This window comes from Cloeon dipterum, chromosome 1 (genome assembly GCF_949628265.1).
Source record: "Cloeon dipterum chromosome 1, ieCloDipt1.1, whole genome shotgun sequence".
Classification (NCBI taxonomy): domain Eukaryota; kingdom Metazoa; phylum Arthropoda; class Insecta; order Ephemeroptera; family Baetidae; genus Cloeon; species Cloeon dipterum.
In genome coordinates, this window is record NC_088786.1 from 20,527,523 (window position 1) to 20,535,058 (window position 7,536).

The window sequence follows — 7,536 nt, forward strand, 5'->3', positions numbered from 1 at the left end:
TTTTTTATTGTATTATTCATGCTCGAAACTGATTGTTCCCCATGTGATCGACAAAAGACCAAGGTTAGCGTGAAATTTTGAGAAAACTCTTTGACGTGTTTCATTCAAGGTCAGTACACTCGAGGATTCGTTCATGGAATAAAAATCGGACATTCCTTGTTGAAAATGGTCGTCTTTTTATTTATGCCTACTAGTTTCGGCTACCAACTGCAACCTTATCTCACAAAAAAATAAAAAAAGGATTTATATAATTCAATTTAGGATTTTGAACAAAATACCGTGTACGCTCAAATATCTCAGAGAAAGGAGAGGTGTCAAAACAAATATCAAAAAGTGGTTCCTCTATGATGTAATGCTTTGCATGATGCAATTAACCAACAATCTCAACATCACCAGCAGCCTATTGATTAAATATAAAACAACCCACAACTATTTTCAATCGCTCGTATTTTTTAGCAACAACTCTCACGTATAGAACGTATAGTCTTAACAGCATGCTATTTTCCTTTTTCTCTTTTGCTTTTCTCCCAAATCCCATCCCTATACAGTAGTAGTTTTCCTCCTGAAGCCACTTTAGATGACAAAGAAGATGGTAAAGCAATGAATGAATAAATTAATAAAAGAAATAAATCATAATTAGTATTGTTATTAATACAAAAAATAAACCTATTTTTGGGGGGCACCATTGCCAGAAAGGGGACACTTATAAACTCAAGGGCTTCTGCCTTCGTATGCTTTTAGCAATCATGAAAGTTATCATATTATTGGAACATAATTAAAATATTTTCAGAGAAAACGACTATTTTCAACCAGCAATGTCCGATTTTTCTTCTCTATGATTTAGTTCCCCATTAATGGTGCAATTTGCAGATGGATAAAAAGGGCTATTTTATATTTTTAATGTAAAATTCAGGGAAATAATTTGCATAGATAGCCTAACTTAAAATATATTATCTTCTAATTTGGAATATGCTTAAAATTAAATTCGCCCTGACTGCTGTGAAAATTTCCGGGAAATCTACTAAAAATTTGCTCTACTGAAAATTTGGATGTCTACACCGCAGTCGCACTGGACCACTCCAACCAGCTAATTTTGGGTCACGTGTGGTCAGCCGCTGCAACTGTAGCTAAGCCACCGGTTTAAGTTAAAAAATGAAAATATAAATTTGTCATCATCCCTTTGAGCCGCTCAGCACCAGTAAACACCACTTTTTAAACTGGCCAGGCCAGCCACATTAGCCACCGGCAAAAATCCTTAGCTGCTGTGCAAAAATTCAGCTAAAAGCCACTTTAAAATTTCGTGGCTAAGATTTATTTCCTCTTTTGTCAAAAGCTGCCAAATTTTGAAAAGATAGGGACAAGAGGAAAACATGATGAAAATATTTTTATCTTTTTAAATTGCTATCGCTGTTCAACTGATGTCGACCGCATGTTGGCATTTTGAAACAATACATATTTATAGTTACTCTTTTTTCCTATTTTTGACAAAATAAAATCTAACCCATAAAATAATTACATTAATAAATTATGAAGTACATAATTATTTAGAATAGAATGTCACTTTCTTTTAAAAGTAGATCTACACAGGCCGACAATTAAGAACATTTTGCAATTGTTGACTCAGCAAGAAGTGTTTAACACCAGTTTTCTCTACTTTGCGCAATAATCAAACCAAGACCAATCAATAGTTAATTTTCAGATACATACAGCTGTTCAATTTTTTTTTTTTTTGCTCTTTTTATCCCTGTCCGAGGACCGGAGGACCGGGAAGGGCGCGCACTGCACTAGCACGAATGCTGAAACCCGGGCCCCAATAATACCGCGAACGGATAACATGGGCGCACCAGGCCGCACAGGGACCCAGCCCACTCAAGGGCCACTTGCCTCCGCACCGAGGACTGCATTGAAACGCTAGACATTCGTCCAGTGAAGCCAAATCACGCATGCTGGAAAGGTGCAAACCAGCAAGTAGCGAGTCGGCGCCGGTGCGCCTCCCAGCCCGTTGAGCAATTTGAGCAATTCGAGTCACTAAACTAACCACTTTTTTGCCATTTCTGACATTGGGTAGCCAGTATTAGATCTCCGAACTGCTCAAATACCTCACATTGCTTTGACACTCCTGAGAGTGCCTTAACAATGCGAGCCAACGGGCTGGTTTTTATTATTATTTGATTTCGAATCTTCTTATTGCGATATGTGTATCTAATTTTGTATGAAATATGGGCTTGTAGTATAGTGGTTCCCGCACTTCGGCGTAAATTCTAGTTTTGCATCATTTTTTTCTGCAATACAGAAGTCAGAATTTATATTATTTGACTCGCTAATTTAATTGCGTATGTAGTAAAATACCCTATAAAAATATCCTTTTGTATTATGTGAATTTGTTTTATCGAATTTTGATATTACAGTCCAATAAAATTGCTACGTTGACCAATAAACGACCAACAAAAGGAATTTTACATAATTCCATCTTTGGCTCAACATCTCCACAGATTAAATTTCCCTTCTGATAAAAATGAATCCTGATTTTCAATAAGGCGACAATGCTCACCGCTTGATTAGCTTGATGTAAACTTTGCTATCAAAATATTCTCATAAATTTAATCAATGCGCTCTTACCCCATTCTTATAGAGTGAAAAGAATTTTTCACAATACATATCATTTAAAAAAATTCATGTTGGAAAAGACACGTTTTCTAATTTTAACACACTCGCAGTATTTTTAATAATGAGAGATTCAGGTCGAGCAAAAATGTCTGCGGCAGGCTAGTAATTAATGTTCTAAGCTAAGGAAAGCATTAGCCGCCGTTTTTGTTGTTGTTGTTGTTCTGTTTCTCTCGTTTGACAGGAAATTGTGCAGAAGGCTTCTTCATATACACCACGGTCGCATTATTAGCTTCCAGTTTGTCAACAGAGCGTAAATATTTGCACTTGATTTGCCTTTTATTGCCGCGCGCGCTGCATTGTTGGCGAAGTCTTCAATTTCAATCCGCGCTCTTCTCGCTGCGAAATGTTTAGATTGGCTTTGCCCCCATTTCTACAGTATTAAAATGTGATACTTAAATGCTGCCAGAGTCATCAACAAACGTGAAACGAGTCAGAAATTCAACAGTAAATTTCCACATGAGATGTAGTCTAAACAAAACACGCATTGCTGCGTGGTTATTTTATTTAAAATTCGTTTCTTACCTTTTTGACGATGAATTTAAATCACAATTCGCAGTTACCTTTATTAAGAAATCTGGTGGATGAAACGGAACAAAAATATTTATAACAAAACTTTTGAGTATGCAATAATGAAAAGACGACTTTGCTATAGTTATAAGAAATCAAATGTTGCCAATTATTTCCAAAATTTGCAGCGCTGGACAATATTTTCTTGGCAAATTTCGATTCTTCTCGTTCAACGATGCGTGAATACTCTTTGCGGGACACTCTTTGTAGTGTAATAAAACAAGATTTCAAGTAGGGAAGGCAGTACTCACAATTTGAAAAGCATGCTAATTTCTCAAACGTTTCTATTGCTTCACACCGGCACGACTTTTGGCTTAAACAGAATCCTTAATAGGGATTGGTTTATGAGGGTTTATGCGTTGGGAATAAACGTTTTCCGGTGTTTGGCACTGTTAATTAATTTGAACCTGGAAGAGGAAAAGCAAATTTAAAAATCTAATTTCACCATAGCAGTGTAGCAGTTGTTCAAATATAAAATCCGTAAAATCAACATTTTACATCGCTAAGTTTGGATGGTTGGGAAAATATTGAGTCACAAAATCACATTGAAGCCAAAAATTAGCCTTGGTCGCAGCAGGAGTGGATTGTTTTCTTTGAAGCGAGTATACGAATCGTAATTTGTTGTGAAACGGCAATGCCCGACGACGGATTTGATATCGGTCCTTCGCGTAATTTATTTTAACGCAGTTTGGTTTCTTTACTTTAAATAACGATTGCGTGCTGTGAGTCATGAGATAAAGTTTGAAATAAATATTCTGTTTCGTCGAAAAGCAGTCTCTTTCATATTCACAAACGGCGTAATTTGAATCGTAACGACAACAACTTTCGCAGAAATTGTTGATCCCAGTGCTCTCTCCGCACAAAGTCTTTGCTCTTTGTGTGTCGCTCGCGTGTGTACCGAAGTCAAATGTGTGAGTGTGTGGGCTAGAACAAGTGCACACACGGCTTACAAAGTTTGCAAAAAGACCATTATGGCATTTGCACGAGCATCACACTTTTCAAACAAACGTGTGTTCTTCACTTTTGTCTTTCGGATTATTAATGCATGCACAAAACTAAACGACCATTACAAAGCTGTGTTTTATGTTTTTGCTTTTTTCACTTGTCAACGTGGGTGTTATAAGAATTTTGCTTCATACCAAAAATTCAAACTTGAACTTTTTATTTCTTTTGGGTGGTGATCAATTTTGGGATAATCCCTAAAAGAGGATTGACACTGAAGAACTCACGAAAATTCTTGTTACAAAAATGTATAAAATAATTCCTAAGGATGCATGTCTCCCAACTTTAAATCTGATGTTTGTCACAACTAAGAGTTTCCCAAAAAAGGATATAGATCTCGACGAGAGGAATCAAAATCTACCAAGAAAATATGACGGAGAAAATTGACAAAATTATAATTTGAAGCTAGTAGAAAAATCATTTACACTAACAATTTGATATTTTGCTTATTTTTACTGTTAAATTATATCAATCCCCTTCCAAATTTTCATTTAAATTAAAATTTTTAAATTTGGAAAATAAAAGCCATTCACTGTTCTTCCAAATTATTTTTCCAGCCCGTACCAAACAAACATAGTATTTATTGGCATTCTTGAAAGTTTTCTTCTTTGAATTGATGGCATAATTGAAAATCTCGGTCGACTCGAAGTTTTCTTTGTTATTTATATTTCCCCTGCGTTATTTTCAGGTTATGAAACGCCATAAACGCCATATTACATCAGATAATCTGGACGACACAGTACTTATCTTCCGGAATATAAAGATTAATAGCTTGTCTTATAACGCAGCGAACTTTTTTCATTAATGACTGCTCAATGGACATTTTTGCTGCGATTGAGAATTACTGCGGCGGAAAAAGGAAAAATATTTCCAGGAACATGGAGCGCTTTCGTTCTTTCTTTCGTCGATTGAGCACAATTAATGTTCACACACGCGAATCGTCACAATAATAACGGTCCCTGATAAACGCAGTCACGATTTTTACTGCTCTCAACGATGATAAGAGCCGAGTCGCAATTTTTGTTTGTTTATATTCGGGACAAATGTTCTTTTGCCAGTGCGTCTCGTCGTAAATTTTTCCACTTTATCGCCGCATTCTGCGGAAAATTTTGTAATCTTCAAGAGACTAAATGTTTCTGCCCAACCCAATATATTTTTCTCTCCTCTGTGGCATGTTTCATTTTTTTTTTACCTCCGCACGACAAAGCGCGCACTTCATTTATCAGCAATGAATTACACAAAGGAACAAACAAAAGATTTGCATTTATACATTTTAGTGCGCTGAATACAATGGAAAGTCAAATCCACCCCAATCGCTCGCGAGTCGCGGAAGAAGAATACGAAGAAAAAGCCATAACTTTATAGTAAAAGCTGAACAGAAAAATACTCTTAAAAAATTGGGGGATAGTCGAAATTTTTCCCACAGTGCCGTTTAAATTTGCGAGAACATCGGCTGCAATCAAGAATCCTATTTAAATCCATGATTTATATCACCAGAGGAGAAATTGAGCTCATAGTTCGCACACCATGTCTATCGTTTGCGACAAGGGAGTCAAAATCAAGCGAAAAAACATTAATTATTCGAGAAATTCGGTAAAAACTGAAGTTTAATTGTTACTTCTTGGTATCATTATTGCTAATTATTCCACGAAAATAGGCTCAATGAACCACTTGCTTAAGCTAACTTTGCCAATATGTCTCAGTTGTTGGCCACACACTATTATTTGATTGCTTCATTAACAAAAATTTAACTTTGACTTTTGGCTGTCGGTATTAACTTAACCACTTTTTAAAATCTGAAGAAGAAGCTTTACAAATTAACTTTGATTAATTTTTCAATATCCTTTTTTCAATAAAAGCCTGATTTAAGCTCATATCAAAACGCAGAGGATATAATCGCTTTTTTATAGTTTGCCTGGAACAAACCAGGAAAATTTATGAAATCAAATGCTGAGAATATCTCTAAAAGGCTGTAAAACGTTTTATTTTCGACCAGATAGGCAATAAAAGGTAATTATAAAGATTAGAATTAAATTTTCATTATTTTTTCATCATATATAAGGATGTTTTTAATAAAAAGGACACATACAGCCAATATTTAACAAATAATTATTTAAACACAGCTAGAGTGGACCTTTTGAACAGAATCGTATAAAAATAAACAGAGGAGATTTTAAGTTGATTTATATATCAAACAACTCTAAATTTAAAATTCGAATGGTTCCTTGAGAAAGACAAATAAAAAGCGCAAAGTTTTCTGTTAAATACAATGAACCTTGCGAAATGTATGTTTGCTTTTGGTCTTCTCAGGTGCAATTAGCACATCAAGCAGCGTCGCAGTCAAAGCCTCGAGCCACAAAATTAACATTCCACGTCTCTGGGAGACACGAAGAAAATATTCCTATGTCCTCGTTGTCAGTACTGTTATGAAAACGAAAACGCGCAAACTGTCTATATTTATCTTTCGATTCAAAAACTTAATGTTTACTTAACACAACATGAGAACATGCCAAAACTGTTGATTTTACAACGACAATGAATAAAAAACATATATCTTCTATGGTGTTTCAATGATATGAATTTTAAAAACAAATCTAAATTTGATCTCTATTGATCTTGTCAATTGTAATCAATTGATGTAAACTAAAATGGTTGATAACTGATAATATGATAAATGAGAGGACTTTAAATACTATAAATCCCATCCTTCGCTACTTCTCTTATCGAAAAATAACAAAATTGAATTTACTCGCATGCAATACAAACCTATGTGAGAAAATAAATTACTTTTATCCAGAATAATTAACTTTCTCAGGTCAGATTGTGTTGCATGAAAATGCCTATCCATGAAATTCAAATTAATTTTGCAGAAAAATATTGTTCTCGCGCTTAATTTAATTTCATTTTGGAAATTAATGTAAATCGAGTGCATAAAATTTTGCTTTATTTTTAAATAAAATTTCCAAACGTGACGAAACATTTTCACGCACTTTGCTATGGGGAGCAGTTAAATTCAGACCTACCTGAATGAGTGCGAGGGTTGTGCGCGCGGTTGGTCGGCGTCGGAGAGCTGACTGAAAACGGCGTCAGCGGCGGTCTCGCACGGCGCTGCCTGCCAGAGCCGCCGCGGAGGTGTTGCGCGCGCCTGGTGCCTCTCCTCGCTCGCACTCGTCTCCGCCAATTCGCATCAGCATTCTGTCCGAAATCAGGCCGCAATAATTGTTGTTTGCACTTAACTGCCTAATCGTCTTGATCATTGCCAACGCCCGAGACACCGCCCTCAGCGCCTGCCGAACGACA

The 7,536-nt window shown here is 35.9% G+C and overlaps 1 protein-coding gene across 1 annotated transcript in view; it reads right to left on the reverse strand.

The window, feature by feature from the left end:
• LOC135948239 (neuropeptide CCHamide-1 receptor-like) overlaps positions 1 to 7,475 on the reverse strand; it is a 71,962-nt gene extending 64,487 nt beyond the window's left edge. Inside the window, exon 1 of the mRNA XM_065497421.1 lies at positions 7,260 to 7,475. The gene's annotated coding sequence lies outside the window, so the exon portion shown is untranslated. The remainder of the gene's footprint in view (positions 1 to 7,259) is intronic.
• Positions 7,476 to 7,536: the final 61 nt, after the last annotated feature.